General features: G+C 48.1%; 69 pseudogenes; all 69 read right to left on the bottom strand.

Annotated features, from left to right (window-relative positions):
- On the bottom strand, positions 1-119 carry LOC138659146 (5S ribosomal RNA; annotated as a pseudogene).
- Positions 120-195: 76 nt separating this feature from the next.
- LOC138658963 (5S ribosomal RNA) lies at positions 196-314 on the bottom strand (annotated as a pseudogene).
- Positions 315-586: 272 nt separating this feature from the next.
- LOC138659867 (5S ribosomal RNA) lies at positions 587-705 on the bottom strand (annotated as a pseudogene).
- Positions 706-781: 76 nt separating this feature from the next.
- On the bottom strand, positions 782-900 carry LOC138658604 (5S ribosomal RNA; annotated as a pseudogene).
- A 76-nt stretch (positions 901-976) lies between these two features.
- LOC138659603 (5S ribosomal RNA) lies at positions 977-1,095 on the bottom strand (annotated as a pseudogene).
- Positions 1,096-1,171: 76 nt separating this feature from the next.
- Positions 1,172-1,290, bottom strand: LOC138659355 (5S ribosomal RNA; annotated as a pseudogene).
- Positions 1,291-1,952: 662 nt separating this feature from the next.
- LOC138659866 (5S ribosomal RNA) lies at positions 1,953-2,071 on the bottom strand (annotated as a pseudogene).
- A 76-nt stretch (positions 2,072-2,147) lies between these two features.
- Positions 2,148-2,266, bottom strand: LOC138658709 (5S ribosomal RNA; annotated as a pseudogene).
- A 76-nt stretch (positions 2,267-2,342) lies between these two features.
- On the bottom strand, positions 2,343-2,461 carry LOC138659461 (5S ribosomal RNA; annotated as a pseudogene).
- Positions 2,462-2,537: 76 nt separating this feature from the next.
- LOC138659518 (5S ribosomal RNA) lies at positions 2,538-2,656 on the bottom strand (annotated as a pseudogene).
- A 76-nt stretch (positions 2,657-2,732) lies between these two features.
- Positions 2,733-2,851, bottom strand: LOC138658962 (5S ribosomal RNA; annotated as a pseudogene).
- Positions 2,852-3,123: 272 nt separating this feature from the next.
- LOC138659864 (5S ribosomal RNA) lies at positions 3,124-3,242 on the bottom strand (annotated as a pseudogene).
- A 76-nt stretch (positions 3,243-3,318) lies between these two features.
- On the bottom strand, positions 3,319-3,437 carry LOC138658603 (5S ribosomal RNA; annotated as a pseudogene).
- Positions 3,438-3,513: 76 nt separating this feature from the next.
- On the bottom strand, positions 3,514-3,632 carry LOC138659602 (5S ribosomal RNA; annotated as a pseudogene).
- Positions 3,633-3,708: 76 nt separating this feature from the next.
- Positions 3,709-3,827, bottom strand: LOC138659354 (5S ribosomal RNA; annotated as a pseudogene).
- Positions 3,828-4,489: 662 nt separating this feature from the next.
- Positions 4,490-4,608, bottom strand: LOC138659863 (5S ribosomal RNA; annotated as a pseudogene).
- A 76-nt stretch (positions 4,609-4,684) lies between these two features.
- Positions 4,685-4,803, bottom strand: LOC138658708 (5S ribosomal RNA; annotated as a pseudogene).
- Positions 4,804-4,879: 76 nt separating this feature from the next.
- LOC138659460 (5S ribosomal RNA) lies at positions 4,880-4,998 on the bottom strand (annotated as a pseudogene).
- Positions 4,999-5,074: 76 nt separating this feature from the next.
- LOC138659401 (5S ribosomal RNA) lies at positions 5,075-5,193 on the bottom strand (annotated as a pseudogene).
- Positions 5,194-5,269: 76 nt separating this feature from the next.
- Positions 5,270-5,388, bottom strand: LOC138658961 (5S ribosomal RNA; annotated as a pseudogene).
- Positions 5,389-6,248: 860 nt separating this feature from the next.
- Positions 6,249-6,367, bottom strand: LOC138659353 (5S ribosomal RNA; annotated as a pseudogene).
- Positions 6,368-6,638: 271 nt separating this feature from the next.
- Positions 6,639-6,757, bottom strand: LOC138658960 (5S ribosomal RNA; annotated as a pseudogene).
- A 467-nt stretch (positions 6,758-7,224) lies between these two features.
- LOC138659189 (5S ribosomal RNA) lies at positions 7,225-7,343 on the bottom strand (annotated as a pseudogene).
- A 76-nt stretch (positions 7,344-7,419) lies between these two features.
- Positions 7,420-7,538, bottom strand: LOC138658959 (5S ribosomal RNA; annotated as a pseudogene).
- Positions 7,539-8,204: 666 nt separating this feature from the next.
- Positions 8,205-8,323, bottom strand: LOC138658600 (5S ribosomal RNA; annotated as a pseudogene).
- A 76-nt stretch (positions 8,324-8,399) lies between these two features.
- On the bottom strand, positions 8,400-8,518 carry LOC138658599 (5S ribosomal RNA; annotated as a pseudogene).
- Positions 8,519-8,789: 271 nt separating this feature from the next.
- Positions 8,790-8,908, bottom strand: LOC138659177 (5S ribosomal RNA; annotated as a pseudogene).
- Positions 8,909-8,984: 76 nt separating this feature from the next.
- On the bottom strand, positions 8,985-9,103 carry LOC138658958 (5S ribosomal RNA; annotated as a pseudogene).
- Positions 9,104-9,621: 518 nt separating this feature from the next.
- LOC138659601 (5S ribosomal RNA) lies at positions 9,622-9,740 on the bottom strand (annotated as a pseudogene).
- A 76-nt stretch (positions 9,741-9,816) lies between these two features.
- Positions 9,817-9,935, bottom strand: LOC138658598 (5S ribosomal RNA; annotated as a pseudogene).
- Positions 9,936-10,206: 271 nt separating this feature from the next.
- LOC138658956 (5S ribosomal RNA) lies at positions 10,207-10,325 on the bottom strand (annotated as a pseudogene).
- A 272-nt stretch (positions 10,326-10,597) lies between these two features.
- LOC138659713 (5S ribosomal RNA) lies at positions 10,598-10,716 on the bottom strand (annotated as a pseudogene).
- A 76-nt stretch (positions 10,717-10,792) lies between these two features.
- LOC138658597 (5S ribosomal RNA) lies at positions 10,793-10,911 on the bottom strand (annotated as a pseudogene).
- A 76-nt stretch (positions 10,912-10,987) lies between these two features.
- Positions 10,988-11,106, bottom strand: LOC138659165 (5S ribosomal RNA; annotated as a pseudogene).
- An 861-nt stretch (positions 11,107-11,967) lies between these two features.
- Positions 11,968-12,086, bottom strand: LOC138658596 (5S ribosomal RNA; annotated as a pseudogene).
- A 76-nt stretch (positions 12,087-12,162) lies between these two features.
- Positions 12,163-12,281, bottom strand: LOC138658595 (5S ribosomal RNA; annotated as a pseudogene).
- Positions 12,282-12,552: 271 nt separating this feature from the next.
- Positions 12,553-12,671, bottom strand: LOC138659459 (5S ribosomal RNA; annotated as a pseudogene).
- A 76-nt stretch (positions 12,672-12,747) lies between these two features.
- On the bottom strand, positions 12,748-12,866 carry LOC138658754 (5S ribosomal RNA; annotated as a pseudogene).
- An 861-nt stretch (positions 12,867-13,727) lies between these two features.
- On the bottom strand, positions 13,728-13,846 carry LOC138658594 (5S ribosomal RNA; annotated as a pseudogene).
- Positions 13,847-13,922: 76 nt separating this feature from the next.
- LOC138658593 (5S ribosomal RNA) lies at positions 13,923-14,041 on the bottom strand (annotated as a pseudogene).
- Positions 14,042-14,312: 271 nt separating this feature from the next.
- On the bottom strand, positions 14,313-14,431 carry LOC138659154 (5S ribosomal RNA; annotated as a pseudogene).
- Positions 14,432-14,507: 76 nt separating this feature from the next.
- LOC138658955 (5S ribosomal RNA) lies at positions 14,508-14,626 on the bottom strand (annotated as a pseudogene).
- A 518-nt stretch (positions 14,627-15,144) lies between these two features.
- LOC138659600 (5S ribosomal RNA) lies at positions 15,145-15,263 on the bottom strand (annotated as a pseudogene).
- Positions 15,264-15,534: 271 nt separating this feature from the next.
- LOC138659143 (5S ribosomal RNA) lies at positions 15,535-15,653 on the bottom strand (annotated as a pseudogene).
- A 1,056-nt stretch (positions 15,654-16,709) lies between these two features.
- Positions 16,710-16,828, bottom strand: LOC138659458 (5S ribosomal RNA; annotated as a pseudogene).
- Positions 16,829-17,490: 662 nt separating this feature from the next.
- Positions 17,491-17,609, bottom strand: LOC138659861 (5S ribosomal RNA; annotated as a pseudogene).
- Positions 17,610-17,685: 76 nt separating this feature from the next.
- Positions 17,686-17,804, bottom strand: LOC138658707 (5S ribosomal RNA; annotated as a pseudogene).
- Positions 17,805-17,880: 76 nt separating this feature from the next.
- LOC138659457 (5S ribosomal RNA) lies at positions 17,881-17,999 on the bottom strand (annotated as a pseudogene).
- Positions 18,000-18,075: 76 nt separating this feature from the next.
- Positions 18,076-18,194, bottom strand: LOC138659917 (5S ribosomal RNA; annotated as a pseudogene).
- A 76-nt stretch (positions 18,195-18,270) lies between these two features.
- Positions 18,271-18,389, bottom strand: LOC138658953 (5S ribosomal RNA; annotated as a pseudogene).
- An 860-nt stretch (positions 18,390-19,249) lies between these two features.
- LOC138659352 (5S ribosomal RNA) lies at positions 19,250-19,368 on the bottom strand (annotated as a pseudogene).
- Positions 19,369-19,639: 271 nt separating this feature from the next.
- Positions 19,640-19,758, bottom strand: LOC138658952 (5S ribosomal RNA; annotated as a pseudogene).
- A 467-nt stretch (positions 19,759-20,225) lies between these two features.
- Positions 20,226-20,344, bottom strand: LOC138659351 (5S ribosomal RNA; annotated as a pseudogene).
- Positions 20,345-20,420: 76 nt separating this feature from the next.
- Positions 20,421-20,539, bottom strand: LOC138659132 (5S ribosomal RNA; annotated as a pseudogene).
- An 861-nt stretch (positions 20,540-21,400) lies between these two features.
- LOC138658592 (5S ribosomal RNA) lies at positions 21,401-21,519 on the bottom strand (annotated as a pseudogene).
- A 76-nt stretch (positions 21,520-21,595) lies between these two features.
- Positions 21,596-21,714, bottom strand: LOC138658591 (5S ribosomal RNA; annotated as a pseudogene).
- A 271-nt stretch (positions 21,715-21,985) lies between these two features.
- On the bottom strand, positions 21,986-22,104 carry LOC138659456 (5S ribosomal RNA; annotated as a pseudogene).
- A 76-nt stretch (positions 22,105-22,180) lies between these two features.
- On the bottom strand, positions 22,181-22,299 carry LOC138658752 (5S ribosomal RNA; annotated as a pseudogene).
- Positions 22,300-23,160: 861 nt separating this feature from the next.
- Positions 23,161-23,279, bottom strand: LOC138658589 (5S ribosomal RNA; annotated as a pseudogene).
- A 76-nt stretch (positions 23,280-23,355) lies between these two features.
- LOC138658588 (5S ribosomal RNA) lies at positions 23,356-23,474 on the bottom strand (annotated as a pseudogene).
- A 271-nt stretch (positions 23,475-23,745) lies between these two features.
- On the bottom strand, positions 23,746-23,864 carry LOC138659120 (5S ribosomal RNA; annotated as a pseudogene).
- Positions 23,865-23,940: 76 nt separating this feature from the next.
- LOC138658951 (5S ribosomal RNA) lies at positions 23,941-24,059 on the bottom strand (annotated as a pseudogene).
- A 518-nt stretch (positions 24,060-24,577) lies between these two features.
- Positions 24,578-24,696, bottom strand: LOC138659599 (5S ribosomal RNA; annotated as a pseudogene).
- Positions 24,697-24,967: 271 nt separating this feature from the next.
- Positions 24,968-25,086, bottom strand: LOC138659108 (5S ribosomal RNA; annotated as a pseudogene).
- Positions 25,087-26,142: 1,056 nt separating this feature from the next.
- On the bottom strand, positions 26,143-26,261 carry LOC138659455 (5S ribosomal RNA; annotated as a pseudogene).
- A 76-nt stretch (positions 26,262-26,337) lies between these two features.
- On the bottom strand, positions 26,338-26,456 carry LOC138659035 (5S ribosomal RNA; annotated as a pseudogene).
- A 272-nt stretch (positions 26,457-26,728) lies between these two features.
- On the bottom strand, positions 26,729-26,847 carry LOC138659860 (5S ribosomal RNA; annotated as a pseudogene).
- A 76-nt stretch (positions 26,848-26,923) lies between these two features.
- Positions 26,924-27,042, bottom strand: LOC138659349 (5S ribosomal RNA; annotated as a pseudogene).
- Positions 27,043-27,118: 76 nt separating this feature from the next.
- Positions 27,119-27,237, bottom strand: LOC138659097 (5S ribosomal RNA; annotated as a pseudogene).
- Between the last annotated feature and the right edge of the window lie 61 nt (positions 27,238-27,298).

The following is a 27,298-nucleotide window of genomic DNA, read 5'->3' as shown; positions in this document are numbered from 1 at the left end:
CGTCAGCGGTACCAGGGATTCCCAGCCAGTCTCCCATGCTGGTACTTGCCCAGCCTCAAGCTGCTTAGCATTTGCGATCTGACGAGAGCAGGCACATTCAGCTTAGAGTGGCCATTGACAGATAGTGAGCAACTCTGCGGGCCTTTTCAAGAGGAATAGAATCGTAAGGGTAAGCTTTGATGAAAAAAAAAGAAACGTCAATGGCACCAGGGATTCCCAGCCAGTCTCCCATGCTGGTACTTGCCCAGCCTCAAGCTGCTTTGCATTTGCGATCTGACGAGGGCAGGCACATTCAGCTTAGAGTGGCCATTGACAGACAGTTAGCACCTGTGCGGGTCTTTTCAAGCGGAAAAAATCGTAAGTGTAAGCTTTGATAAAAACAAAACAATGTGGGAACCGTGCCAGGGATTCCCTGCCAGTCTACCAAGCTGATACTTGCCCAGCCTCAAGCTACTTTGCATTTGTGATCTGACGAAGGCAGGAACATTGAGCTTAGTGCGGCCATTGATGGATTGTTAGCAACTCCGCAAGTTTTTTCAAGAGGAAGAGAATCGTAATACAAAGCTTTGATGAAAACTAAAAAGCATGTCAACGGTACCAGGGATTCCCAGCCAGTCTCCCATGCTGGTACTTGCCCAGCCTCAAGCTGCTTTGCATTTGCGATCTGACGAGGGCAGGCACATTCAGCTTAGAGTGACCGTTGACAGATAGTTAGCACCAGTGCGGGTCTTTTCAAGCGGAAAAAAATCGTAAGGGTAAGCTTTGATAAAAACAAAAAGCACGTCAACGGTACCAGGGATTCCCAGCCAGTCTCCCATGCTGGTACTTGCCCAGCCTCAAGCTGCTTTGCATTTGCGATCTGACGAGGGCAGGCACATTCAGCTTAGAGTGACCGTTGACAGATAGTTAGCACCAGTGCGGGTCTTTTCAAGCGGAAAAAAATCGTAAGGGTAAGCTTTGATAAAAACAAAAAGCACGTCAACGGTACCAGGGATTCCCAGCCAGTCTCCCATGCTGGTACTTGCCCAGCCTCAAGCTGCTTTGCAATTGCGATCTGACGAGGGCAGGCACATTCAGCTTAGAGTGACCGTTGACAGATAGTTAGCACCAGTGCGGGTCTTTTCAAGCGGAAAAAAATCGTAAGGGTAAGCTTTGATAAAAACAAGAAGCACGTCAACGGTACCAGGGATTCCCAGCCAGTCTCCCATGCTGGTACTTGCCCAGCCTCAAGCTGCTTTGCATTTGCGATCTGACGAGGGCAGGCACATTCAGCTTAGAGTGACCATTGACAGATCGTTAGCACCAGTGCGGGTCTTTTCAAGCGGAAAAAAATCGTAAGGGTAAGCTTTGATAAAAACAAAAAGCACGTTAGCGGTACCAGGGATTCCCAGCCAGTCTCCCATGCTGGTACTTGCCCAGCCTCAAGCTGCTTAGCATTTGCGATCTGACGAGAGCAGGCACATTCAGCTTAGAGTGGCCATTGACAGATAGTGAGCAACTCTGCGGGCCTTTTCAAGAGGAATAGAATCGTAAGGGTAAGCTTTGATGAAAAAAAAAGAAACGTCAATGGCACCAGGGATTCCCAGCCAGTCTCCCATGCTGGTACTTGCCCAGCCTCAAGCTGCTTTGCATTTGCGATCTGACGAGGGGAGGCACATTCAGCTTAGAGTGGCCATTGACAGACAGTTAGCACCTGTGCGGGTCTTTTCAAGCGGAAAAAATCGTAAGTGTAAGCTTTGATAAAAACAAAACAATGTGGGAACCGTGCCAGGGATTCCCTGCCAGTCTACCAAGCTGATACTTGCCCAGCCTCAAGCTACTTTGCATTTGTGATCTGACGAAGGCAGGAACATTGAGCTTAGTGCGGCCATTGATGGATTGTTAGCAACTCCGCAAGTTTTTTCAAGAGGAAGAGAATCGTAATACAAAGCTTTGATGAAAACTAAAAAGCATGTCAACGGTACCAGGGATTCCCAGCCAGTCTCCCATGCTGGTACTTGCCCAGCCTCAAGCTGCTTTGCATTTGCGATCTGACGAGGGCAGGCACATTCAGCTTAGAGTGACCGTTGACAGATAGTTAGCACCAGTGCGGGTCTTTTCAAGCGGAAAAAAATCGTAAGGGTAAGCTTTGATAAAAACAAAAAGCACGTCAACGGTACCAGGGATTCCCAGCCAGTCTCCCATGCTGGTACTTGCCCAGCCTCAAGCTGCTTTGCATTTGCGATCTGACGAGGGCAGGAACATTCAGCTTAGAGTGACCGTTGACAGATAGTTAGCACCAGTGCGGGTCTTTTCAAGCGGAAAAAAATCGTAAGGGTAAGCTTTGATAAAAACAAAAAGCACGTCAACGGTACCAGGGATTCCCAGCCAGTCTCCCATGCTGGTACTTGCCCAGCCTCAAGCTGCTTTGCATTTGCGATCTGAAGAGGGCAGGCACATTCAGCTTAGAGTGACCGTTGACAGATAATTAGCACCAGTGCGGGTCTTTTCAAGCGGAAAAAAATCGTAAGGGTAAGCTTTGATAAAAACAAAAAGCACGTCAACGGTACCAGGGATTCCCAGACAGTCTCCCATGCCGGTACTTGCCCAGCCTCAAGCTGCTTAGCATTTGCGATCTGACGAGAGCAGGCACATTCAGCTTAGAGTGGCCATTGACAGATAGTGAGCAACTCTGCGGGCCTTTTCAAGAGGAATAGAATCGTAAGGGTAAGCTTTGATGAAAAAAAAAGAAACGTCAATGGCACCAGGGATTCCCAGCCAGTCTCCCATGCTGGTACTTGCCCAGCCTCAAGCTGCTTTGCATTTGCGATCTGACGAGGGCAGGCACATTCAGCTTAGAGTGGCCATTGACAGACAGTTAGCACCTGTGCGGGTCTTTTCAAGCGGAAAAAATCGTAAGTGTAAGCTTTGATAAAAACAAAACAATGTGGGAACCGTGCCAGGGATTCCCTGCCAGTCTACCAAGCTGATACTTGCCCAGCCTCAAGCTACTTTGCATTTGTGATCTGACGAAGGCAGGAACATTGAGCTTAGTGCGGCCATTGATGGATTGTTAGCAACTCCGCAAGTTTTTTCAAGAGGAAGAGAATCGTAATACAAAGCTTTGATGAAAACTAAAAAGCATGTCAACGGTACCAGGGATTCCCAGCCAGTCTCCCATGCTGGTACTTGCCCAGCCTCAAGCTGCTTTGCATTTGCGATCTGACGAGGGCAGGCACATTCAGCTTAGAGTGACCGTTGACAGATAGTTAGCACCAGTGCGGGTCTTTTCAAGCGGAAAAAAATCGTAAGGGTAAGCTTTGATAAAAACAAAAAGCACGTCAACGGTACCAGGGATTCCCAGCCAGTCTCCCATGCTGGTACTTGCCCAGCCTCAAGCTGCTTTGCATTTGCGATCTGACGAGGGCAGGCACATTCAGCTTAGAGTGACCGTTGACAGATAGTTAGCACCAGTGCGGGTCTTTTCAAGCGGAAAAAAATCGTAAGGGTAAGCTTTGATAAAAACAAAAAGCACGTCAACGGTACCAGGGATTCCCAGCCAGTCTCCCATGCTGGTACTTGCCCAGCCTCAAGCTGCTTTGCAATTGCGATCTGACGAGGGCAGGCACATTCAGCTTAGAGTGACCGTTGACAGATAGTTAGCACCAGTGCGGGTCTTTTCAAGCGGAAAAAAATCGTAAGGGTAAGCTTTGATAAAAACAAGAAGCACGTCAACGGTACCAGGGATTCCCAGCCAGTCTCCCATGCTGGTACTTGCCCAGCCTCAAGCTGCTTTGCATTTGCGATCTGACGAGGGCAGGCACATTCAGCTTAGAGTGACCATTGACAGATCGTTAGCACCAGTGCGGGTCTTTTCAAGCGGAAAAAAATCGTAAGGGTAAGCTTTGATAAAAACAAAAAGCACGTTAGCGGTACCAGGGATTCCCAGCCAGTCTCCCATGCTGGTACTTGCCCAGCCTCAAGCTGCTTAGCATTTGCGATCTGACGAGAGCAGGCACATTCAGCTTAGAGTGGCCATTGACAGATAGTGAGCAACTCTGCGGGCCTTTTCAAGAGGAATAGAATCGTAAGGGTAAGCTTTGATGAAAAAAAAAGAAACGTCAATGGCACCAGGGATTCCCAGCCAGTCTCCCATGCTGGTACTTGCCCAGCCTCAAGCTGCTTTGCATTTGCGATCTGACGAGGGGAGGCACATTCAGCTTAGAGTGGCCATTGACAGACAGTTAGCACCTGTGCGGGTCTTTTCAAGCGGAAAAAATCGTAAGTGTAAGCTTTGATAAAAACAAAACAATGTGGGAACCGTGCCAGGGATTCCCTGCCAGTCTACCAAGCTGATACTTGCCCAGCCTCAAGCTACTTTGCATTTGTGATCTGACGAAGGCAGGAACATTGAGCTTAGTGCGGCCATTGATGGATTGTTAGCAACTCCGCAAGTTTTTTCAAGAGGAAGAGAATCGTAATACAAAGCTTTGATGAAAACTAAAAAGCATGTCAACGGTACCAGGGATTCCCAGCCAGTCTCCCATGCTGGTACTTGCCCAGCCTCAAGCTGCTTTGCATTTGCGATCTGACGAGGGCAGGCACATTCAGCTTAGAGTGACCGTTGACAGATAGTTAGCACCAGTGCGGGTCTTTTCAAGCGGAAAAAAATCGTAAGGGTAAGCTTTGATAAAAACAAAAAGCACGTCAACGGTACCAGGGATTCCCAGCCAGTCTCCCATGCTGGTACTTGCCCAGCCTCAAGCTGCTTTGCATTTGCGATCTGACGAGGGCAGGAACATTCAGCTTAGAGTGACCGTTGACAGATAGTTAGCACCAGTGCGGGTCTTTTCAAGCGGAAAAAAATCGTAAGGGTAAGCTTTGATAAAAACAAAAAGCACGTCAACGGTACCAGGGATTCCCAGCCAGTCTCCCATGCTGGTACTTGCCCAGCCTCAAGCTGCTTTGCATTTGCGATCTGAAGAGGGCAGGCACATTCAGCTTAGAGTGACCGTTGACAGATAATTAGCACCAGTGCGGGTCTTTTCAAGCGGAAAAAAATCGTAAGGGTAAGCTTTGATAAAAACAAAAAGCACGTCAACGGTACCAGGGATTCCCAGACAGTCTCCCATGCCGGTACTTGCCCAGCCTCAAGCTGCTTAGCATTTGCGATCTGACGAGAGCAGGCACATTCAGCTTAGAGTGGCCATTGACAGATAGTGAGCAACTCTGCGGGCCTTTTCAAGAGGAATAGAATCGTAAGGGTAAGCTTTGATGAAAAAAAAAGAAACGTCAATGGCACCAGGGATTCCCAGCCAGTCTCCCATGCTGGTACTTGCCCAGCCTCAAGCTGCTTTGCATTTGCGATCTGACGAGGGCAGGCACATTCAGCTTAGAGTGGCCATTGACAGACAGTTAGCACCTGTGCGGGTCTTTTCAAGCGGAAAAAATCGTAAGTGTAAGCTTTGATAAAAACAAAACAATGTGGGAACCGTGCCAGGGATTCCCTGCCAGTCTACCAAGCTGATACTTGCCCAGCCTCAAGCTACTTTGCATTTGTGATCTGACGAAGGCAGGAACATTGAGCTTAGTGCGGCCATTGATGGATTGTTAGCAACTCCGCAAGTTTTTTCAAGAGGAAGAGAATCGTAATACAAAGCTTTGATGAAAACTAAAAAGCATGTCAACGGTACCAGGAATTCCCAGCCAGTCTCCCATGCTGGTACTTGCCCAGCCTCAAGTAGCTCAGCATTTGCGATCTGACGAGGGCAGGCCCATTCAGAATAAAGAAGTAATTGACAGATAGGTCTGTAGCACAAATTTGGGTCTTTTCAAGCGGCAAAAAATCGTAAGGGTAAGCTTTGATAAAAACAAAAAGCACGTTAACGGTACCAGGGATTCCCAGCCAGTCTCCCATGCTGGTACTTGCCCAGCCTCAAGCTGCTTTGCATTAGCGATCTGACGAGGGCAGGCACATTCAGCTTAGAGTGACCGTTGACAGATAGTTAGCACCAGTGCGGGTCTTTTCAAGCGGAAAAAAATCGTAAGGGTAAGCTTTGATAAAAACAAAAAGCACGTCAACGGTACCAGGGATTCCCAGCCAGTCTCCCATGCTGTACTTGCCCAGCCTCAAGCTGCTTTGCATTTGCGATCTGACGAGGGCAGGCACATTCAGCTTAGAGTGACCGTTGACAGATAGTTAGCACCAGTGCGGGTCTTTTCAAGCGGAAAAAAATCGTAAGGGTAAGCTTTGATAAAAACAAAAAGCACGTCAACGGTACCAGGGATTCCCAGCCAGTCTCCCATGCTGGTACTTGCCCAGCCTCAAGCTGCTTTGCATTTGCGATCTGACGAGGGCAGGCACATTCAGCTTAGAGTGACCATTGACAGATCGTTAGCACCAGTGCGGGTCTTTTCAAGCGGAAAAAAATCGTAAGGGTAAGCTTTGATAAAAACAAAAAGCACGTCAGCGGTACCAGGGATTCCCAGCCAGTGTCCCATGCTGGTACTTGCCCAGCCTCAAGCTGCTTAGCATTTGCGATCTGACGAGAGCTGGCACATTCAGCTTAGAGTGGCCATTGACAGATAGTGAGCAACTCTGCGGGCCTTTTCAAGAGGAATAGAATCGTAAGGGTAAGCTTTGATGAAAAAAAAAGAAACGTCAATGGCACCAGGGATTCCCAGCCAGTCTCCCATGCTGGTACTTGCCCAGCCTCAAGCTGCTTTGCATTTGCGATCTGACGAGGGCAGGCACATTCAGCTTAGAGTGGCCATTGACAGACAGTTAGCACCTGTGCGGGTCTTTTCAAGCGGAAAAAATCGTAAGTGTAAGCTTTGATAAAAACAAAACAATGTGGGAACCGTGCCAGGGATTCCCTGCCAGTCTACCAAGCTGATACTTGCCCAGCCTCAAGCTACTTTGCATTTGTGATCTGACGAAGGCAGGAACATTGAGCTCAGTGCGGCCATTGATGGATTGTTAGCAACTCCGCAAGTTTTTTCAAGAGGAAGAGAATCGTAATACAAAGCTTTGATGAAAACTAAAAAGCATGTCAACGGTACCAGGGATTCCCAGCCAGTCTCCCATGCTGGTATTTGCCCAGCCTCAAGCTGCTTTGCATTTGCGATCTGACGAGGGCAGGCACATTCAGCTTAGAGTGACCGTTGACAGATAGTTAGCACCAGTGCGGGTCTTTTCAAGCGGAAAAAAATCGTAAGGGTAAGCTTTGATAAAAACAAAAAGCACGTCAACGGTACCAGGGATTCCCAGCCAGTCTCCCATGCTGGTACTTGCCCAGCCTCAAGCTGCTTAGCATTTGCGATCTGACGAGAGCAGGCACATTCAGCTTAGAGTGGCCATTGACAGATTGTGAGCAACTCTGCGGGCCTTTTCAAGAGGAATAGAATCGTAAGGGTAAGCTTTGATGAAAAAAAAAGAAACGTCAATGGCACCAGGGATTCCCAGCCAGTCTCCCATGCTGGTACTTGCCCAGCCTCAAGCTGCTTTGCATTTGCGATCTGACGAGGGCAGGCACATTCAGCTTAGAGTGGCCATTGACAGACAGTTAGCACCTGTGCGGGTCTTTTCAAGCGGAAAAAATCGTAAGTGTAAGCTTTGATAAAAACAAAACAATGTGGGAACCGTGCCAGGGATTCCCTGCCAGTCTACCAAGCTGATACTTGCCCAGCCTCAAGCTACTTTGCATTTGTGATCTGACGAAGGCAGGAACATTGAGCTTAGTGCGGCCATTGATGGATTGTTAGCAACTCCGCAAGTTTTTTCAAGAGGAAGAGAATCGTAATACAAAGCTTTGATGAAAACTAAAAAGCATGTCAACGGTACCAGGAATTCCCAGCCAGTCTCCCATGCTGGTACTTGCCCAGCCTCAAGTAGCTCAGCATTTGCGATCTGACGAGGGCAGGCCCATTCAGAATAAAGAAGTAATTGATAGATAGGTCTGTAGCACAAATTTGGGTCTTTTCAAGCGGCAAAAAATCGTAAGGGTAAGCTTTGATAAAAACAAAAAGCACGTTAACGGTACCAGGGATTCCCAGCCAGTCTCCCATGCTGGTACTTGCCCAGCCTCAAGCTGCTTTGCATTTGCGATCTGACGAGGGCAGGCACATTCAGCTTAGAGTGACCGTTGACAGATAGTTCGCACCAGTGCGGGTCTTTTCAAGCGGAAAAAAATCGTAAGGGTAAGCTTTGATAAAAACAAAAAGCACGTCAACGGTACCAGGGATTCCCAGCCAGTCTCCCATGCTGGTACTTGCCCAGCCTCAAGCTGCTTTGCATTTGCGATCTGACGAGGGCAGGCACATTCAGCTTAGAGTGACCGTTGACAGATAGTTAGCACCAGTGCGGGTCTTTTCAAGCGGAAAAAAATCGTAAGGGTAAGCTTTGATAAAAACAAAAAGCACGTCAACGGTACCAGGGATTCCCAGCCAGTCTCCCATGCTGGTACTTGCCCAGCCTCAAGCTGCTTTGCATTTGCGATCTGACGAGGGCAGGCACATTCAGCTTAGAGTGACCGTTGACAGATCGTTAGCACCAGTGCGGGTCTTTTCAAGCGGAAAAAAATCGTAAGTGTAAGCTTTGATAAAAACAAAAAGCACGTCAGCGGTACCAGGGATTCCCAGCCAGTCTCCCATGCTGGTACTTGCCCAGCCTCAAGCTGCTAAGCATTTGCGATCTGAAGAGGGCAGGCACATTCAGCTTAGAGTGACCGTTGACAGATAGTTAACACCAGTGCGGGTCTTTTCAAGCGGAAAAAAATCGTAAGGGTAAGCTTTGATAAAAACAAAAAGCACGTCAACGGTACCAGGGATTCCCAGCCAGTCTCCCATGCTGGTACTTGCCCAGCCTCAAGCTGCTTAGCATTTGCGATCTGACGAGAGCAGGCACATTCAGCTTAGAGTGGCCATTGACAGATAGTGAGCAACTCTGTGGGCCTTTTCAAGAGGAATAGAATCGTAAGGGTAAGCTTTGATGAAAAAAAAAGAAACGTCAATGGCACCAGGGATTCCCAGCCAGTCTCCCATGCTGGTACTTGCCCAGCCTCAAGCTGCTTTGCATTTGCGATCTGACGAGGGCAGGCACATTCAGCTTAGAGTGGCCATTGACAGACAGTTAGCACCTGTGCGGGTCTTTTCAAGCGGAAAAAATCGTAAGTGTAAGCTTTGATAAAAACAAAACAATGTGGGAACCGTGCCAGGGATTCCCTGCCAGTCTACCAAGCTGATACTTGCCCAGCCTCAAGCTACTTTGCATTTGTGATCTGACGAAGGCAGGAACATTGAGCTTAGTGCGGCCATTGATGGATTGTTAGCAACTCCGCAAGTTTTTTCAAGAGGAAGAGAATCGTAATACAAAGCTTTGATGAAAACTAAAAAGCATGTCAACGGTACCAGGAATTCCCAGCCAGTCTCCCATGCTGGTACTTGCCCAGCCTCAAGTAGCTCAGCATTTGCGATCTGACGAGGACAGGCCCATTCAGCATAAAGAAGTAATTGACAGATAGGTCTGTAGCACAAATTTGGGTCTTCAGCTTAGAGTGACCGTTGACAGATCGTTAGCACCAGTGCGGGTCTTTTCAAGCGGAAAAAAATCGTAAGGGTAAGCTTTGATAAAAACAAAAAGCACGTCAACGGTACCAGGGATTCCCAGCCAGTCTCCCATGCTGGTACTTGCCCAGCCTCAAGCTGCTTTGCAATTGCGATCTGACGAGGGCAGGCACATTCAGCTTAGAGTGACCGTTGACAGATAGTTAGCACCAGTGCGGGTCTTTTCAAGCGGAAAAAAATCGTAAGGGTAAGCTTTGATAAAAACAAAAAGCACGTCAACGGTACCAGGGATTCCCAGCCAGTCTCCCATGCTGGTACTTGCCCAGCCTCAAGCTGCTTTGCATTTGCGATCTGACGAGGGCAGGCACATTCAGCTTAGAGTGACCGTTGACAGATAGTTAGCACCAGTGCGGGTCTTTTCAAGCGGAAAAAAATCGTAAGGGTAAGCTTTGATAAAAACAAAAAGCACGTCAGCGGTACCAGGGATTCCCAGCCAGTGTCCCATGCTGGTACTTGCCCAGCCTCAAGCTGCTTAGCATTTGCGATCTGACGAGAGCAGGCACATTCAGCTTAGAGTGGCCATTGACAGATAGTGAGCAACTCTGCGGGCCTTTTCAAGAGGAATAGAATCGTAAGGGTAAGCTTTGATGAAAAAAAAAGAAACGTCAATGGCACCAGGGATTCCCAGCCAGTCTCCCATGCTGGTACTTGCCCAGCCTCAAGCTGCTTTGCATTTGCGATCTGACGAGGGCAGGCACATTCAGCTTAGAGTGGCCATTGACAGACAGTTAGCACCTGTGCGGGTCTTTTCAAGCGGAAAAAATCGTAAGTGTAAGCTTTGATAAAAACAAAACAATGTGGGAACCGTGCCAGGGATTCCCTGCCAGTCTACCAAGCTGATACTTGCCCAGCCTCAAGCTACTTTGCATTTGTGATCTGACGAAGGCAGGAACATTGAGCTTAGTGCGGCCATTGATGGATTGTTAGCAACTCCGCAAGTTTTTTCAAGAGGAAGAGAATCGTAATACAAAGCTTTGATGAAAACTAAAAAGCATGTCAACGGTACCAGGAATTCCCAGCCAGTCTCCCATGCTGGTACTTGCCCAGCCTCAAGCTGCTTTGCATTTGCGATCTGACGAGGGCAGGCACATTCAGCTTAGAGTGACCGTTGACAGATAGTTAGCACCAGTGCGGGTCTTTTCAAGCGGAAAAAAATCGTAAGGGTAAGCTTTGATAAAAACAAAAAGCACGTCAACGGTACCAGGGATTCCCAGCCAGTCTCCCATGCTGGTACTTGCCCAGCCTCAAGCTGCTTTGCATTTGCGATCTGACGAGGGCAGGCACATTCAGCTTAGAGTGACCGTTGACAGATAGTTAGCACCAGTGCGGGTCTTTTCAAGCGGAAAAAAATCGTAAGGGTAAGCTTTGATAAAAACAAAAAGCACGTCAACGGTACCAGGGATTCCCAGCCAGTCTCCCATGCTGGTACTTGCCCAGCCTCAAGCTGCTTAGCATTTGCGATCTGACGAGAGCAGGCACATTCAGCTTAGAGTGGCCATTGACAGATAGTGAGCAACTCTGCGGGCCTTTTCAAGAGGAATAGAATCGTAAGGGTAAGCTTTGATGAAAAAAAAAGAAACGTCAATGGCACCAGGGATTCCCAGCCAGTCTCCCATGCTGGTACTTGCCCAGCCTCAAGCTGCTTTAAATTTGCGATCTGACGAGGGCAGGCACATTCAGCTTAGAGTGGCCATTGACAGACAGTTAGCACCTGTGCGGGTCTTTTCAAGCGGAAAAAATCGTAAGTGTAAGCTTTGATAAAAACAAAACAATGTGGGAACCGTGCCAGGGATTCCCTGCCAGTCTACCAAGCTGATACTTGCCCAGCCTCAAGCCACTTTGCATTTGTGATCTGACGAAGGCAGGAACATTGAGCTTAGTGCGGCCATTGATGGATTGTTAGCAACTCCGCAAGTTTTTTCAAGAGGAAGAGAATCGTAATACAAAGCTTTGATGAAAACTAAAAAGCATGTCAACGGTACCAGGAATTCCCAGCCAGTCTCCCATGCTGGTACTTGCCCAGCCTCAAGTAGCTCAGCATTTGCGATTTGACGAGGGCAGGCCCATTCAGAATAAAGAAGTAATTGACAGATAGGTCTGTAGCACAAATTTGGGTCTTTTCAAGCGGCAAAAAATCGTAAGGGTAAGCTTTGATAAAAACAAAAAGCACGTTAACGGTACCAGGGATTCCCAGCCAGTCTCCCATGCTGGTACTTGCCCAGCCTCAAGCTGCTTTGCATTTGCGATCTGACGAGGGCAGGCACATTCAGCTTAGAGTGACCGTTGACAGATAGTTAGCACCAGTGCGGGTCTTTTCAAGCGGAAAAAAATCGTAAGGGTAAGCTTTGATAAAAACAAAAAGCACGTCAACGGTACCAGGGATTCCCAGCCAGTCTCCCATGCTGGTACTTGCCCAGCCTCAAGCTGCTTTGCATTTGCGATCTGACGAGGGCAGGCACATTCAGCTTAGAGTGACCGTTGACAGATAGTTAGCACCAGTGCGGGTCTTTTCAAGCGGAAAAAAATCGTAAGGGTAAGCTTTGATTAAAACAAAAAGCACGTCAACGGTACCAGGGATTCCCAGCCAGTCTCCCATGCTGGTACTTGCCCAGCCTCAAGCTGCTTTGCATTTGCGATCTGACGAGGGCAGGCACATTCAGCTTAGAGTGACCGTTGACAGATCGTTAGCACCAGTGCGGGTCTTTTCAAGCGGAAAAAAATCGTAAGGGTAAGCTTTGATAAAAACAAAAAGCACGTCAGCGGTACCAGGGATTCCCAGCCAGTCTCCCATGCTGGTACTTGCCCAGCCTCAAGCTGCTAAGCATTTGCGATCTGAAGAGGGCAGGCACATTCAGCTTAGAGTGACCGTTGACAGATAGTTAGCACCAGTGCGGGTCTTTTCAAGCGGAAAAAAATCGTAAGGGTAAGCTTTGATAAAAACAAAAAGCACGTCAACGGTACCAGGGATTCCCAGCCAGTCTCCCATGCTGGTACTTGCCCAGCCTCAAGCTGCTTTGCATTTGCGATCTGAAGAGGGCAGGCACATTCAGCTTAGAGTGACCGTTGACAGATAGTTAGCACCAGTGCGGGTCTTTTCAAGCGGAAAAAAATCGTAAGGGTAAGCTTTGATAAAAACAAAAAGCACGTCAACGGTACCAGGGATTCCCAGCCAGTCTCCCATGCTGGTACTTGCCCAGCCTCAAGCTGCTTAGCATTTGCAATCTGACGAGAGCAGGCACATTCAGCTTAGAGTGGCCATTGACAGATAGTGAGCAACTCTGCGGGCCTTTTCAAGAGGAATAGAATCGTAAGGGTAAGCTTTGATGAAAAAAAAAGAAACGTCAATGGCACCAGGGATTCCCAGCCAGTCTCCCATGCTGGTACTTGCCCAGCCTCAAGCTGCTTTGCATTTGCGATCTGACGAGGGCAGGCACATTCAGCTTAGAGTGGCCATTAACAGACAGTTAGCACCTGTGCGGGTCTTTTCAAGCGGAAAAAATCGTAAGTGTAAGCTTTGATAAAAACAAAACAATGTGGGAACCGTGCCAGGGATTCCCTGCCAGTCTACCAAGCTGATACTTGCCCAGCCTCAAGCTACTTTGCATTTGTGATCTGACGAAGGCAGGAACATTGAGCTTAGTGCGGCCATTGATGGATTGTTAGCAACTCCGCAAGTTTTTTCAAGAGGAAGAGAATCGTAATACAAAGCTTTGATGAAAACTAAAAAGCATGTCAACGGTACCAGGAATTCCCAGCCAGTCTCCCATGCTGGTACTTGCCCAGCCTCAAGTAGCTCAGCATTTGCGATCTGACGAGGGCAGGCCCATTCAGCATAAAGAAGTAATTGACAGATAGGTCTGTAGCACAAATTTGGGTCTTTTCAAGCGGCAAAAAATCGTAAGGGTAAGCTTTGATAAAAACAAAAAGCACGTTAACGGTACCAGGGATTCCCAGCCAGTCTCCCATGCTGGTACTTGCCCAGCCTCAAGCTGCTTTGCATTTGCGATCTGACGATGGCAGGCACATTCAGCTTAGAGTGACCGTTGACAGATAGTTAGCACCAGTGCGGGTCTTTTCAAGCGGAAAAAAATCGTAAGGGTAAGCTTTGATAAAAACAAAAAGCACGTCAACGGTACCAGGGATTCCCAGCCAGTCTCCCATGCTGGTACTTGCCCAGCCTCAAGCTGCTTTGCATTTGCGATCTGACGAGGGCAGGCACATTCAGCTTAGAGTGACCGTTGACAGATAGTTAGCACCAGTGCGGGTCTTTTCAAGCGGAAAAAAATCGTAAGGGTAAGCTTTGATAAAAACAAAAAGCACGTCAACGGTACCAGGGATTCCCAGCCAGTCTCCCATGCTGGTACTTGCCCAGCCTCAAGCTGCTTTGCATTTGCGATCTGACGAGGGCAGGCACATTCAGCTTAGAGTGACCGTTGACAGATAGTTAGCACCACTGCGGGTCTTTTCAAGCGGAAAAAAATCGTAAGGGTAAGCTTTAATAAAAACAAAAAGCACGTCAACGGTACCAGGGATTCCCAGCCAGTCTCCCATGCTGGTACTTGCCCAGCCTCAAGCTGCTAAGCATTTGCGATCTGAAGAGGGCAGGCACATTCAGCTTAGAGTGACCGTTGACAGATAGTTAGCACCAGTGCGGGTCTTTTCAAGCGGAAAAAAATCGTAAGGGTAAGCTTTGATAAAAACAAAAAGCACGTCAACGGTACCAGGGATTCCCAGCCAGTCTCCCATGCTGGTACTTGCCCAGCCTCAAGCTGCTTAGCATTTGCGATCTGACGAGAGCAGGCACATTCAGCTTAGAGTGGCCATTGACAGATAGTGAGCAACTCTGCGGGCCTTTTCAAGAGGAATAGAATCGTAAGGGTAAGCTTTGATGAAAAAAAAAGAAACGTCAATGGCACCAGGGATTCCCAGCCAGTCTCCCATGCTGGTACTTGCCCAGCCTCAAGCTGCTTTGCATTTGCGATCTGACGAGGGCAGGCACATTCAGCTTAGAGTGGCCATTGACAGACAGTTAGCACCTGTGCGGGTCTTTTCAAGCGGAAAAAATCGTAAGTGTAAGCTTTGATAAAAACAAAACAATGTGGGAACCGTGCCAGGTATTCCCTGCCAGTCTACCAAGCTGATACTTGCCCAGCCTCAAGCTACTTTGCATTTGTGATCTGACGAAGGCAGGAACATTGAGCTTAGTGCGGCCATTGATGGATTGTTAGCAACTCCGCAAGTTTTTTCAAGAGGAAGAGAATCGTAATACAAAGCTTTGATGAAAACTAAAAAGCATGTCAACGGTACCAGGAATTCCCAGCCAGTCTCCCATGCTGGTACTTGCCCAGCCTCAAGTAGCTCAGCATTTGCGATCTGACGAGGGCAGGCCCATTCAGCATAAAGAAGTAATTGACAGATAGGTCTGTAGCACAAATTTGGGTCTTCAGCTTAGAGTGACCGTTGACAGATCGTTAGCACCAGTGCGGGTCTTTTCAAGCGGAAAAAAATCGTAAGGGTAAGCTTTGATAAAAACAAAAAGCACGTCAACGGTACCAGGGATTCCCAGCCAGTCTCCCATGCTGGTACTTGCCCAGCCTCAAGCTGCTTTGCAATTGCGATCTGACGAGGGCAGGCACATTCAGCTTAGAGTGACCGTTGACAGATAGTTAGCACCAGTGCGGGTCTTTTCAAGCGGAAAAAAATCGTAAGGGTAAGCTTTGATAAAAACAAAAAGCACGTCAACGGTACCAGGGATTCCCAGCCAGTTTCCCATGCTGGTACTTGCCCAGCCTCAAGCTGCTTTGCATTTGCGATCTGAAGAGGGCAGGCACATTCAGCTTAGAGTGACCGTTGACAGATAGTTAGCACCAGTGCGGGTCTTTTCAAGCGGAAAAAAATCGTAAGGGTAAGCTTTGATAAAAACAAAAAGCACGTCAACGGTACCAGGGATTCCCAGCCAGTCTCCCATGCTGGTACTTGCCCAGCCTCAAGCTGCTTAGCATTTGCGATCTGACGAGAGCAGGCACATTCAGCTTAGAGTGGCCATTGACAGATAGTGAGCAACTCTGCGGGCCTTTTCAAGAGGAATAGAATCGTAAGGGTAAGCTTTGATGAAAAAAAAAGAAACGTCAATGGCACCAGGGATTCCCAGCCAGTCTCCCATGCTGGTACTTGCCCAGCCTCAAGCTGCTTTGCATTTGCGATCTGACGAGGGCAGGCACATTCAGCTTAGAGTGGCCATTAACAGACAGTTAGCACCTGTGCGGGTCTTTTCAAGCGGAAAAAATCGTAAGTGTAAGCTTTGATAAAAACAAAACAATGTGGGAACCGTGCCAGGGATTCCCTGACAGTCTACCAAGCTGATACTTGCCCAGCCTCCAGCTACTTTGCATTTGTGATCTGACGAAGGCAGGAACATTGAGCTTAGTGCGGCCATTGATGGATTGTTAGCAACTCCGCAAGTTTTTTCAAGAGGAAGAGAATCGTAATACAAAGCTTTGATGAAAACTAAAAAGCATGTCAACGGTACCAGGAATTCCCAGCCAGTCTCCCATGCTGGTACTTGCCCAGCCTCAAGTAGCTCAGCATTTGCGATCTGACGAGGGCAGGCCCATTCATCATAAAGAAGTAATTGACAGATAGGTCTGTAGCACAAATTTGGGTCTTTTCAAGCGGCAAAAAATCGTAAGGGTAAGCTTTGATAAAAACAAAAAGCACGTTAACGGTACCAGGGATTCCCAGCCAGTCTCCCATGCTGGTACTTGCCCAGCCTCAAGCTGCTTTGCATTTGCGATCTGACGAGGGCAGGCACATTCAGCTTAGAGTGACCGTTGACAGATAGTTAGCACCAGTGCGGGTCTTTTCAAGCGGAAAAAAATCGTAAGGGTAAGCTTTGATAAAAACAAAAAGCACGTTAACGGTTCCAGGGATTCCCAGCCAGTCTCCCATGCTGGTACTTGCCCAGCCTCAAGCTGCTTTGCATTTGCGATCTGACGAGGGAAGGCACATTCAGCTTAGAGTGACCGTTGACAGATAGTTAGCACCAGTGCGGGTCTTTTCAAGCGGAAAAAAATCGTAAGGGTAAGCTTTGATAAAAACAAAAAGCACGTCAACGGTACCAGGGATTCCCAGCCAGTCTCCCATGCTGGTACTTGCCCAGCCTCAAGCTGCTTTGCATTTGCGATCTGAAGAGGGCAGGCACATTCAGCTTAGAGTGACCGTTGACAGATAGTTAGCACCAGTGCGGGTCTTTTCAAGCGGAAAAAAATCGTAAGGGTAAGCTTTGATAAAAACAAAAAGCACGTTAGCGGTACCAGGGATTCCCAGCCAGTCTCCCATGCTGGTACTTGCCCAGCCTCAAGCTGCTTAGCATTTGCGATCTGACGAGAGCAGGCACATTCAGCTTAGAGTGGCCATTGACAGATAGTGAGCAACTCTGCGGGCCTTTTCAAGAGGAATAGAATCGTAAGGGTAAGCTTTGATGAAAAAAAAAGAAACGTCAATGGCACCAGGGATTCCCAGCCAGTCTCCCATGCTGGTACTTGCCCAGCCTCAAGCTGCTTTGCATTTGCGATCTGACGAGGGGAGGCACATTCAGCTTAGAGTGGCCATTGACAGACAGTTAGCACCTGTGCGGGTCTTTTCAAGCGGAAAAAATCGTAAGTGTAAGCTTTGATAAAAACAAAACAATGTGGGAACCGTGCCAGGGATTCCCTGCCAGTCTACCAAGCTGATACTTGCCCAGCCTCAAGCTACTTTGCATTTGTGATCTGACGAAGGCAGGAACATTGAGCTTAGTGCGGCCATTGATGGATTGTTAGCAACTCCGCAAGTTTTTTCAAGAGGAAGAGAATCGTAATACAAAGCTTTGATGAAAACTAAAAAGCATGTCAACGGTACCAGGGATTCCCAGCCAGTCTCCCATGCTGGTACTTGCCCAGCCTCAAGCTGCTTTGCATTTGCGATCTGACGAGGGCAGGCACATTCAGCTTAGAGTGACCGTTGACAGATAGTTAGCACCAGTGCGGGTCTTTTCAAGCGGAAAAAAATCGTAAGGGTAAGCTTTGATAAAAACAAAAAGCACGTCAACGGTACCAGGGATTCCCAGCCAGTCTCCCATGCTGGTACTTGCCCAGCCTCAAGCTGCTTTGCATTTGCGATCTGACGAGGGCAGGAACATTCAGCTTAGAGTGACCGTTGACAGATAGTTAGCACCAGTGCGGGTCTTTTCAAGCGGAAAAAAATCGTAAGGGTAAGCTTTGATAAAAACAAAAAGCACGTCAACGGTACCAGGGATTCCCAGCCAGTCTCCCATGCTGGTACTTGCCCAGCCTCAAGCTGCTTTGCATTTGCGATCTGAAGAGGGCAGGCACATTCAGCTTAGAGTGACCGTTGACAGATAATTAGCACCAGTGCGGGTCTTTTCAAGCGGAAAAAAATCGTAAGGGTAAGCTTTGATAAAAACAAAAAGCACGTCAACGGTACCAGGGATTCCCAGACAGTCTCCCATGCCGGTACTTGCCCAGCCTCAAGATGCTTAGCATTTGCGATCTGACGAGAGCAGGCACATTCAGCTTAGAGTGGCCATTGACAGATAGTGAGCAACTCTGCGGGCCTTTTCAAGAGGAATAGAATCGTAAGGGTAAGCTTTGATGAAAAAAAAAGAAACGTCAATGGCACCAGGGATTCCCAGCCAGTCTCCCATGCTGGTACTTGCCCAGCCTCAAGCTGCTTTGCATTTGCGATCTGACGAGGGCAGGCACATTCAGCTTAGAGTGGCCATTGACAGACAGTTAGCACCTGTGCGGGTCTTTTCAAGCGGAAAAAATCGTAAGTGTAAGCTTTGATAAAAACAAAACAATGTGGGAACCGTGCCAGGGATTCCCTGCCAGTCTACCAAGCTGATACTTGCCCAGCCTCAAGCTACTTTGCATTTGTGATCTGACGAAGGCAGGAACATTGAGCTTAGTGCGGCCATTGATGGATTGTTAGCAACTCCGCAAGTTTTTTCAAGAGGAAGAGAATCGTAATACAAAGCTTTGATGAAAACTAAAAAGCATGTCAACGGTACCAGGAATTCCCAGCCAGTCTCCCATGCTGGTACTTGCCCAGCCTCAAGTAGCTCAGCATTTGCGATCTGACGAGGGCAGGCCCATTCAGAATAAAGAAGTAATTGACAGATAGGTCTGTAGCACAAATTTGGGTCTTTTCAAGCGGCAAAAAATCGTAAGGGTAAGCTTTGATAAAAACAAAAAGCACGTTAACGGTACCAGGGATTCCCAGCCAGTCTCCCATGCTGGTACTTGCCCAGCCTCAAGCTGCTTTGCATTAGCGATCTGACGAGGGCAGGCACATTCAGCTTAGAGTGACCGTTGACAGATAGTTAGCACCAGTGCGGGTCTTTTCAAGCGGAAAAAAATCGTAAGGGTAAGCTTTGATAAAAACAAAAAGCACGTCAACGGTACCAGGGATTCCCAGCCAGTCTCCCATGCTGTACTTGCCCAGCCTCAAGCTGCTTTGCATTTGCGATCTGACGAGGGCAGGCACATTCAGCTTAGAGTGACCGTTGACAGATAGTTAGCACCAGTGCGGGTCTTTTCAAGCGGAAAAAAATCGTAAGGGTAAGCTTTGATAAAAACAAAAAGCACGTCAACGGTACCAGGGATTCCCAGCCAGTCTCCCATGCTGGTACTTGCCCAGCCTCAAGCTGCTTTGCATTTGCGATCTGACGAGGGCAGGCACATTCAGCTTAGAGTGACCATTGACAGATCGTTAGCACCAGTGCGGGTCTTTTCAAGCGGAAAAAAATCGTAAGGGTAAGCTTTGATAAAAACAAAAAGCACGTCAGCGGTACCAGGGATTCCCAGCCAGTGTCCCATGCTGGTACTTGCCCAGCCTCAAGCTGCTTAGCATTTGCGATCTGACGAGAGCTGGCACATTCAGCTTAGAGTGGCCATTGACAGATAGTGAGCAACTCTGCGGGCCTTTTCAAGAGGAATAGAATCGTAAGGGTAAGCTTTGATGAAAAAAAAAGAAACGTCAATGGCACCAGGGATTCCCAGCCAGTCTCCCATGCTGGTACTTGCCCAGCCTCAAGCTGCTTTGCATTTGCGATCTGACGAGGGCAGGCACATTCAGCTTAGAGTGGCCATTGACAGACAGTTAGCACCTGTGCGGGTCTTTTCAAGCGGAAAAAATCGTAAGTGTAAGCTTTGATAAAAACAAAACAATGTGGGAACCGTGCCAGGGATTCCCTGCCAGTCTACCAAGCTGATACTTGCCCAGCCTCAAGCTACTTTGCATTTGTGATCTGACGAAGGCAGGAACATTGAGCTCAGTGCGGCCATTGATGGATTGTTAGCAACTCCGCAAGTTTTTTCAAGAGGAAGAGAATCGTAATACAAAGCTTTGATGAAAACTAAAAAGCATGTCAACGGTACCAGGGATTCCCAGCCAGTCTCCCATGCTGGTATTTGCCCAGCCTCAAGCTGCTTTGCATTTGCGATCTGACGAGGGCAGGCACATTCAGCTTAGAGTGACCGTTGACAGATAGTTAGCACCAGTGCGGGTCTTTTCAAGCGGAAAAAAATCGTAAGGGTAAGCTTTGATAAAAACAAAAAGCACGTCAACGGTACCAGGGATTCCCAGCCAGTCTCCCATGCTGGTACTTGCCCAGCCTCAAGCTGCTTTGCATTTGCGATCTGACGAGGGCAGGCACATTCAGCTTAGAGTGACCATTGACAGATCGTTAGCACCAGTGCGGGTCTTTTCAAGCGGAAAAAAATCGTAAGGGTAAGCTTTGATAAAAACAAAAAGCACGTCAACGGTACCAGGGATTCCCAGCCAGTCTCCCATGCTGGTACTTGCCCAGCCTCAAGCTGCTTAGCATTTGCGATCTGACGAGAGCAGGCACATTCAGCTTAGAGTGGCCATTGACAGATAGTGAGCAACTCTGCGGGCCTTTTCAAGAGGAATAGAATCGTAAGGGTAAGCTTTGATGAAAAAAAAAGAAACGTCAATGGCACCAGGGATTCCCAGCCAGTCTCCCATGCTGGTACTTGCCCAGCCTCAAGCTGCTTTAAATTTGCGATCTGACGAGGGCAGGCACATTCAGCTTAGAGTGGCCATTGACAGACAGTTAGCACCTGTGCGGGTCTTTTCAAGCGGAAAAAATCGTAAGTGTAAGCTTTGATAAAAACAAAACAATGTGGGAACCGTGCCAGGGATTCCCTGCCAGTCTACCAAGCTGATACTTGCCCAGCCTCAAGCTACTTTGCATTTGTGATCTGACGAAGGCAGGAACATTGAGCTTAGTGCGGCCATTGATGGATTGTTAGCAACTCCGCAAGTTTTTTCAAGAGGAAGAGAATCGTAATACAAAGCTTTGATGAAAACTAAAAAGCATGTCAACGGTACCAGGAATTCCCAGCCAGTCTCCCATGCTGGTACTTGCCCAGCCTCAAGTAGCTCAGCATTTGCGATTTGACGAGGGCAGGCCCATTCAGAATAAAGAAGTAATTGACAGATAGGTCTGTAGCACAAATTTGGGTCTTTTCAAGCGGCAAAAAATCGTAAGGGTAAGCTTTGATAAAAACAAAAAGCACGTTAACGGTACCAGGGATTCCCAGCCAGTCTCCCATGCTGGTACTTGCCCAGCCTCAAGCTGCTTTGCATTTGCGATCTGACGAGGGCAGGCACATTCAGCTTAGAGTGACCGTTGACAGATAGTTAGCACCAGTGCGGGTCTTTTCAAGCGGAAAAATATCGTAAGGGTAAGCTTTGATAAAAACAAAAAGCACGTCAACGGTACCAGGGATTCCCAGCCAGTCTCCCATGCTGGTACTTGCCCAGCCTCAAGCTGCTTTGCATTTGCGATCTGACGAGGGCAGGCACATTCAGCTTAGAGTGACCGTTGACAGATAGTTAGCACCAGTGCGGGTCTTTTCAAGCGGAAAAAAATCGTAAGGGTAAGCTTTGATTAAAACAAAAAGCACGTCAACGGTACCAGGGATTCCCAGCCAGTCTCCCATGCTGGTACTTGCCCAGCCTCAAGCTGCTTTGCATTTGCGATCTGACGAGGGCAGGCACATTCAGCTTAGAGTGACCGTTGACAGATCGTTAGCACCAGTGCGGGTCTTTTCAAGCGGAAAAAAATCGTAAGGGTAAGCTTTGATAAAAACAAAAAGCACGTCAGCGGTACCAGGGATTCCCAGCCAGTCTCCCATGCTGGTACTTGCCCAGCCTCAAGCTGCTAAGCATTTGCGATCTGAAGAGGGCAGGCACATTCAGCTTAGAGTGACCGTTGACAGATAGTTAGCACCAGTGCGGGTCTTTTCAAGCGGAAAAAAATCGTAAGGGTAAGCTTTGATAAAAACAAAAAGCACGTCAACGGTACCAGGGATTCCCAGCCAGTCTCCCATGCTGGTACTTGCCCAGCCTCAAGCTGCTTTGCATTTGCGATCTGAAGAGGGCAGGCACATTCAGCTTAGAGTGACCGTTGACAGATAGTTAGCACCAGTGCGGGTCTTTTCAAGCGGAAAAAAATCGTAAGGGTAAGCTTTGATAAAAACAAAAAGCACGTCAACGGTACCAGGGATTCCCAGCCAGTCTCCCATGCTGGTACTTGCCCAGCCTCAAGCTGCTTAGCATTTGCAATCTGACGAGAGCAGGCACATTCAGCTTAGAGTGGCCATTGACAAATAGTGAGCAACTCTGCGGGCCTTTTCAAGAGGAATAGAATCGTAAGGGTAAGCTTTGATGAAAAAAAAAGAAACGTCAATGGCACCAGGGATTCCCAGCCAGTCTCCCATGCTGGTACTTGCCCAGCCTCAAGCTGCTTTGCATTTGCGATCTGACGAGGGCAGGCACATTAAGCTTAGAGTGGCCATTAACAGACAGTTAGCACCTGTGCGGGTCTTTTCAAGCGGAAAAAATCGTAAGTGTAAGCTTTGATAAAAACAAAACAATGTGGGAACCGTGCCAGGGATTCCCTGCCAGTCTACCAAGCTGATACTTGCCCAGCCTCAAGCTACTTTGCATTTGTGATCTGACGAAGGCAGGAACATTGAGCTTAGTGCGGCCATTGATGGATTGTTAGCAACTCCGCAAGTTTTTTCAAGAGGAAGAGAATCGTAATACAAAGCTTTGATGAAAACTAAAAAGCATGTCAACGGTACCAGGAATTCCCAGCCAGTCTCCCATGCTGGTACTTGCCCAGCCTCAAGTAGCTCAGCATTTGCGATCTGACGAGGGCAGGCCCATTCAGCATAAAGAAGTAATTGACAGATAGGTCTGTAGCACAAATTTGGGTCTTTTCAAGCGGCAAAAAATCGTAAGGGTAAGCTTTGATAAAAACAAAAAGCACGTTAACGGTACCAGGGATTCCCAGCCAGTCTCCCATGCTGGTACTTGCCCAGCCTCAAGCTGCTTTGCATTTGCGATCTGACGATGGCAGGCACATTCAGCTTAGAGTGACCGTTGACAGATACTTAGCACCAGTGCGGGTCTTTTCAAGCGGAAAAAAATCGTAAGGGTAAGCTTTGATAAAAACAAAAAGCACGTCAACGGTACCAGGGATTCCCAGCCAGTCTCCCATGCTGGTACTTGCCCAGCCTCAAGCTGCTTTGCATTTGCGATCTGACGAGGGCAGGCACATTCAGCTTAGAGTGACCGTTGACAGATAGTTAGCACCAGTGCGGGTCTTTTCAAGCGGAAAAAAATCGTAAGGGTAAGCTTTGATAAAAACAAAAAGCACGTCAACGGTACCAGGGATTCCCAGCCAGTCTCCCATGCTGGTACTTGCCCAGCCTCAAGCTGCTTTGCATTTGCGATCTGACGAGGGCAGGCACATTCAGCTTAGAGTGACCGTTGACAGATAGTTAGCACCAGTGCGGGTCTTTTCAAGCGGAAAAAAATCGTAAGGGTAAGCTTTAATAAAAACAAAAAGCACGTCAACGGTACCAGGGATTCCCAGCCAGTCTCCCATGCTGGTACTTGCCCAGCCTCAAGCTGCTAAGCATTTGCGATCTGAAGAGGGCAGGCACATTCAGCTTAGAGTGACCGTTGACAGATAGTTAGCACCAGTGCGGGTCTTTTCAAGCGGAAAAAAATCGTAAGGGTAAGCTTTGATAAAAACAAAAAGCACGTCAACGGTACCAGGGATTCCCAGCCAGTCTCCCATGCTGGTACTTGCCCAGCCTCAAGCTGCTTAGCATTTGCGATCTGACGAGAGCAGGCACATTCAGCTTAGAGTGGCCATTGACAGATAGTGAGCAACTCTGCGGGCCTTTTCAAGAGGAATAGAATCGTAAGGGTAAGCTTTGATGAAAAAAAAAGAAACGTCAATGGCACCAGGGATTCCCAGCCAGTCTCCCATGCTGGTACTTGCCCAGCCTCAAGCTGCTTTGCATTTGCGATCTGACGAGGGCAGGCACATTCAGCTTAGAGTGGCCATTGACAGACAGTTAGCACCTGTGCGGGTCTTTTCAAGCGGAAAAAATCGTAAGTGTAAGCTTTGATAAAAACAAAACAATGTGGGAACCGTGCCAGGTATTCCCTGCCAGTCTACCAAGCTGATACTTGCCCAGCCTCAAGCTACTTTGCATTTGTGATCTGACGAAGGCAGGAACATTGAGCTTAGTGCGGCCATTGATGGATTGTTAGCAACTCCGCAAGTTTTTTCAAGAGGAAGAGAATCGTAATACAAAGCTTTGATGAAAACTAAAAAGCATGTCAACGGTACCAGGAATTCCCAGCCAGTCTCCCATGCTGGTACTTGCCCAGCCTCAAGTAGCTCAGCATTTGCGATCTGACGAGGGCAGGCCCATTCAGCATAAAGAAGTAATTGACAGATAGGTCTGTAGCACAAATTTGGGTCTTCAGCTTAGAGTGACCGTTGACAGATCGTTAGCACCAGTGCGGGTCTTTTCAAGCGGAAAAAAATCGTAAGGGTAAGCTTTGATAAAAACAAAAAGCACGTCAACGGTACCAGGGATTCCCAGCCAGTCTCCCATGCTGGTACTTGCCCAGCCTCAAGCTGCTTTGCAATTGCGATCTGACGAGGGCAGGCACATTCAGCTTAGAGTGACCGTTGACAGATAGTTAGCACCAGTGCGGGTCTTTTCAAGCGGAAAAAAATCGTAAGGGTAAGCTTTGATAAAAACAAAAAGCACGTCAACGGTACCAGGGATTCCCAGCCAGTTTCCCATGCTGGTACTTGCCCAGCCTCAAGCTGCTTTGCATTTGCGATCTGAAGAGGGCAGGCACATTCAGCTTAGAGTGACCGTTGACAGATAGTTAGCACCAGTGCGGGTCTTTTCAAGCGGAAGAAAATCGTAAGGGTAAGCTTTGATAAAAACAAAAAGCACGTCAACGGTACCAGGGATTCCCAGCCAGTCTCCCATGCTGGTACTTGCCCAGCCTCAAGCTGCTTAGCATTTGCGATCTGACGAGAGCAGGCACATTCAGCTTAGAGTGGCCATTGACAGATAGTGAGCAACTCTGCGGGCCTTTTCAAGAGGAATAGAATCGTAAGGGTAAGCTTTGATGAAAAAAAAAGAAACGTCAATGGCACCAGGGATTCCCAGCCAGTCTCCCATGCTGGTACTTGCCCAGCCTCAAGCTGCTTTGCATTTGCGATCTGACGAGGGCAGGCACATTCAGCTTAGAGTGGCCATTAACAGACAGTTAGCACCTGTGCGGGTCTTTTCAAGCGGAAAAAATCGTAAGTGTAAGCTTTGATAAAAACAAAACAATGTGGGAACCGTGCCAGGGATTCCCTGACAGTCTACCAAGCTGATACTTGCCCAGCCTCCAGCTACTTTGCATTTGTGATCTGACGAAGGCAGGAACATTGAGCTTAGTGCGGCCATTGATGGATTGTTAGCAACTCCGCAAGTTTTTTCAAGAGGAAGAGAATCGTAATACAAAGCTTTGATGAAAACTAAAAAGCATGTCAACGGTACCAGGAATTCCCAGCCAGTCTCCCATGCTGGTACTTGCCCAGCCTCAAGTAGCTCAGCATTTGCGATCTGACGAGGGCAGGCCCATTCATCATAAAGAAGTAATTGACAGATAGGTCTGTAGCACAAATTTGGGTCTTTTCAAGCGGCAAAAAATCGTAAGGGTAAGCTTTGATAAAAACAAAAAGCACGTTAACGGTACCAGGGATTCCCAGCCAGTCTCCCATGCTGGTACTTGCCCAGCCTCAAGCTGCTTTGCATTTGCGATCTGACGAGGGCAGGCACATTCAGCTTAGAGTGACCGTTGACAGATAGTTAGCACCAGTGCGGGTCTTTTCAAGCGGAAAAAAATCGTAAGGGTAAGCTTTGATAAAAACAAAAAGCACGTTAACGGTTCCAGGGATTCCCAGCCAGTCTCCCATGCTGGTACTTGCCCAGCCTCAAGCTGCTTTGCATTTGCGATCTGACGAGGGAAGGCACATTCAGCTTAGAGTGACCGTTGACAGATAGTTAGCACCAGTGCGGGTCTTTTCAAGCGGAAAAAAATCGTAAGGGTAAGCTTTGATAAAAACAAAAAGCACGTCAACGGTACCAGGGATTCCCAGCCAGTCTCCCATGCTGGTACTTGCCCAGCCTCAAGCTGCTTTGCATTTGCGATCTGAAGAGGGCAGGCACATTCAGCTTAGAGTGACCGTTGACAGATAGTTAGCACCAGTGCGGGTCTTTTCAAGCGGAAAAAAATCGTAAGGGTAAGCTTTGATAAAAACAAAAAGCACGTCAACGGTACCAGGGATTCCCAGCCAGTCTCCCATGCTGGTACTTGCCCAGCCTCAAGCTGCTTAGCATTTGCGATCTGACGAGGGCAGGCACATTCAGCTTAGAGTGGCCATTGACAGACAGTTAGCACCTGTGCGGGTCTTTTCAAGCGGAAAAAATCGTAAGTGTAAGCTTTGATAAAAACAAAACAATGTGGGAACCGTGCCAGGGATTCCCTGCCAGTCTACCAAGCTGATACTTGCCCAGCCTCAAGCTACTTTGCATTTGTGATCTGACGAAGGCAGGAACATTGAGCTTAGTGCGGCCATTGATGGATTGTTAGCAACTCCGCAAGTTTTTTCAAGAGGAAGAGAATCGTAATACAAAGCTTTGATGAAAACTAAAAAGCATGTCAACGGTACCAGGGATTCCCAGCCAGTCTCCCATGCTGGTACTTGCCCAGCCTCAAGCTGCTTTGCATTTGCGATCTGACGAGGGCAGGCACATTCAGCTTAGAGTGACCGTTGACAGATAGTTACCACCAGTGCGGGTCTTTTCAAGCGGAAAAAAATCGTAAGGGTAAGCTTTGATAAAAACAAAAAGCACGTCAACGGTACCAGGGATTCCCAGCCAGTCTCCCATGCTGGTACTTGCCCAGCCTCAAGCTGCTTTGCATTTGCGATCTGACGAGGGCAGGCACATTCAGCTTAGAGTGACCATTGACAGATCGTTAGCACCAGTGCGGGTCTTTTCAAGCGGAAAAAAATCGTAAGGGTAAGCTTTGATAAAAACAAAAAGCACGTCAACGGTACCAGGGATTCCCAGCCAGTCTCCCATGCTGGTACTTGCCCAGCCTCAAGCTGCTTAGCATTTGCGATCTGACGAGAGCAGGCACATTCAGCTTAGAGTGGCCATTGACAGATAGTGAGCAACTCTGCGGGCCTTTTCAAGAGGAATAGAATCGTAAGGGTAAGCTTTGA

This window comes from Ranitomeya imitator, chromosome 1, assembly GCF_032444005.1.
Source record: "Ranitomeya imitator isolate aRanImi1 chromosome 1, aRanImi1.pri, whole genome shotgun sequence".
NCBI classification, from domain to species: Eukaryota; Metazoa; Chordata; class Amphibia; order Anura; family Dendrobatidae; genus Ranitomeya; species Ranitomeya imitator.
This window is presented reverse-complemented; position numbering and strand designations above follow the sequence as displayed.